Raw genomic sequence first — 2500 nt, 5'->3', positions numbered from 1 at the left:
TCTGTGGACAAAACCTCAAAAGGTTCTTGGAGATGCTGGGGATTGAACCCAGGACCTCATACATGCAAAGCATGCGCTCTACCACTGAGCTACATCCCCAGTTGAAAGTTGAATAATTTTCTTTTTTTTTTTTGCCTTTTTACTGTGGTGGACAGAATGTCAAAATGTTTATGTCAATTCTGATTGTGCAGAAAAGGCAAACATATTTTAGTGAACGATTCAAGACAAACGGTGACACTGCAACTAAACCCAGGACCATACACCGCTTTCTTAACCCTGTTTATCGTCTGTGAACAAAACCTCAAAAGGTTCTTGGAGATGCTGAGGATTGAAGCCAGGGCCTCATACATGCGAAGCATGCGCTCTACCACTGAGCTACATCCCCAGTTGAAAGTTGCATAATTTTCTTTTTATTCCGCCTTTTTACTGTGGTGGACAAAATGTCAAAATGTTTATGTCAATTCTGATTGTGCAGAAAAGGCAAACATATTTTAGTGAATGATTCAAGACAATTGAAGACGCTGCAACTGAACCTATGACCATACACCACTTTCTTAACCCTGTTTATCGTCTGTGGACAGAACCTCAAAAGGCTCTTGGAGATGCTGGGAATTGAACCCAAGACCTCATACATGCAAAGCATGTGCTCTACCACTGAGCTACATCCCCAGTTGAAAAAGTAATATTTTTCTTTTATTCCGCCTTTTTACTGTGGTGGACAGAACGTCAAAATGTTTATGTCAATTCTGATTGTGCAGAAAAGGCAAACATATTTTAGTGAACGATTCAAGACAATTGAAGATGCTGCAACTGAACCTAGGACCATACACCGCTTTCCTAAACCTGTTCATCGTATATGGACAGAACCTCAAAAGGCTCTTGGAGATGCTGGGGATTAAACCCAGGACGTCATACATGCAAAGCATGTGCTCTACCACTGAGCTACATCCCCAGTTTAAAGGGGAATATTGTTCTTTTTTTTCGCCTTTTTACTGTGGTGGACAGAATGTCAAAATGTTTATGTCAATTCTGATTGTGCAGAAAAGGCAAACATATTTTAGTGAATGAATCAAGACAATTGAAGACGCTGCAACTGAACCTAGGACAGCTTTCTTAACCCTCAAAATCAACAGCTTTCTTAACCCTGTTTGTCTGTGGACAAAACCTCAAAAGGTTCTTGGAGATGCTGGGGATTGAACCCAGGACCTCATACATGCAAAGCAAGCGCTCTACCACTGAGCTACATCCCCAGTTGAAAAGGTAATATTTTGCTTTTTATTCCGCCTTTTTACTGTGGTAGACAGAACATCAAAATGTTTATGTCAATTCTGATTGTGCAGAAAAGGCAAACATATTTTAGTGAACGATTCAAGACAACTGATGACGCTGCAACTGAACCTAGGACCATAAACTGCTTTCTTAACCCTGCTTATCGTCTGTGGACAGAACCTTGAAAGGCTCTTGGAGATGCTGGGGATTGAACCCAGGACCTCATACACGCAAAGCATGCGCTCTACCACTGAGCTACATCCCCAGTCGAAAGTTGAATAATTTTCTTTTTATTCCGCCTTTTTACTGTGGTGGACGGAACGTCAAAATGTTTATGTCAATTCTGATTGTGCAGAAAAGGCAAACATATTTTAGTGAATGATTCAAGACAATTGAAGATGCTGCAACTGAACCTAGGACCATACACCGCTTTCCTAACCCTGTTCATCGTCTATGGACAGAACCTCAAAAGGCTCTTGGAGATGCTGGGGATTGAACCCAGGACCTGATACATGCAAAGCATGCGCTCTACCACTGAGCTACATCCCCAGTTGAAAGTTGAATAATTTTCTTTTTTTTTCGCCTTTTTACTGTGGTGGACAGAATGTCAAAATGTTTATGTCAATTCTGATTGTGCAGAAAAGGCAAACATATTTTAGTGAATGATTCAAGACAAACGGTGACACTGCAACTAAACCCAGGACCATACACCGCTTTATTAACCCTGTTTATCGTCTGTGAACAAAACCTCAAAAGGTTCTTGGAGATGCTGGGGATTGAACCCAGGGCCTCATACATGCGAAGCATGCGCTCTACCACTGAGCTACATCCCCAGTTGAAAGTTGAATAATTTTCTTTTTATTTTGCCTTTTTACTGTGGTGGACAAAATGTCAAAATGTTTATGTCAATTCTGATTGTGCAGAAAAGGCAAACATATTTTAGTGAATGATTCAAGACAATTGAAGACGCTGCAACTGAACCTATGACCATACACCACTTTCTTAACCCTGTTTATCGTCTGTGGACAGAACCTCAAAAGGCTCTTGGAGATACTGGGAATTGAACCCAAGACCTCATACATGCAAAGCATGTGCTCTACCACTGAGCTACATCCCCAGTTGAAAAAGTAATATTTTTCTTTTATTCCGCCTTTTTACTGTGGTGGACAGAACGTCAAAATGTTTATGTCAATTCTGATTGTGCAGAAAAGGCAAACATATTTTAGTGAAC

The 2500-nt window shown here is 40.7% G+C and overlaps 9 non-coding genes across 9 annotated transcripts; all 9 read right to left on the bottom strand.

Annotated features, from left to right (window-relative positions):
• Positions 1-27: 27 nt before the first annotated feature.
• On the bottom strand, positions 28-99 carry trnaa-ugc (transfer RNA alanine (anticodon UGC)). The gene has a single exon. It is a non-coding gene; the product is annotated as a tRNA-Ala (tRNA).
• A 214-nt stretch (positions 100-313) lies between these two features.
• On the bottom strand, positions 314-385 carry trnaa-cgc (transfer RNA alanine (anticodon CGC)). The gene has a single exon. It is a non-coding gene; the product is annotated as a tRNA-Ala (tRNA).
• Positions 386-597: 212 nt separating this feature from the next.
• On the bottom strand, positions 598-669 carry trnaa-ugc (transfer RNA alanine (anticodon UGC)). Its single transcript has one exon. It is a non-coding gene; the product is annotated as a tRNA-Ala (tRNA).
• A 211-nt stretch (positions 670-880) lies between these two features.
• trnaa-ugc (transfer RNA alanine (anticodon UGC)) lies at positions 881-952 on the bottom strand. The gene has a single exon. It is a non-coding gene; the product is annotated as a tRNA-Ala (tRNA).
• Positions 953-1178: 226 nt separating this feature from the next.
• Positions 1179-1250, bottom strand: trnaa-ugc (transfer RNA alanine (anticodon UGC)). Its single transcript has one exon. It is a non-coding gene; the product is annotated as a tRNA-Ala (tRNA).
• Positions 1251-1462: 212 nt separating this feature from the next.
• trnaa-cgc (transfer RNA alanine (anticodon CGC)) lies at positions 1463-1534 on the bottom strand. Its single transcript has one exon. It is a non-coding gene; the product is annotated as a tRNA-Ala (tRNA).
• Positions 1535-1746: 212 nt separating this feature from the next.
• Positions 1747-1818, bottom strand: trnaa-ugc (transfer RNA alanine (anticodon UGC)). Its single transcript has one exon. It is a non-coding gene; the product is annotated as a tRNA-Ala (tRNA).
• A 212-nt stretch (positions 1819-2030) lies between these two features.
• Positions 2031-2102, bottom strand: trnaa-ugc (transfer RNA alanine (anticodon UGC)). The gene has a single exon. It is a non-coding gene; the product is annotated as a tRNA-Ala (tRNA).
• Positions 2103-2314: 212 nt separating this feature from the next.
• Positions 2315-2386, bottom strand: trnaa-ugc (transfer RNA alanine (anticodon UGC)). Its single transcript has one exon. It is a non-coding gene; the product is annotated as a tRNA-Ala (tRNA).
• Between the last annotated feature and the right edge of the window lie 114 nt (positions 2387-2500).

Source organism: Danio rerio, chromosome 21 (assembly GCF_052040795.2).
Source record: "Danio rerio strain M-AB ecotype USA chromosome 21, GRCz13ab, whole genome shotgun sequence".
Lineage (NCBI taxonomy): Eukaryota > Metazoa > Chordata > Actinopteri > Cypriniformes > Danionidae > Danio > Danio rerio.
This window is presented reverse-complemented; position numbering and strand designations above follow the sequence as displayed.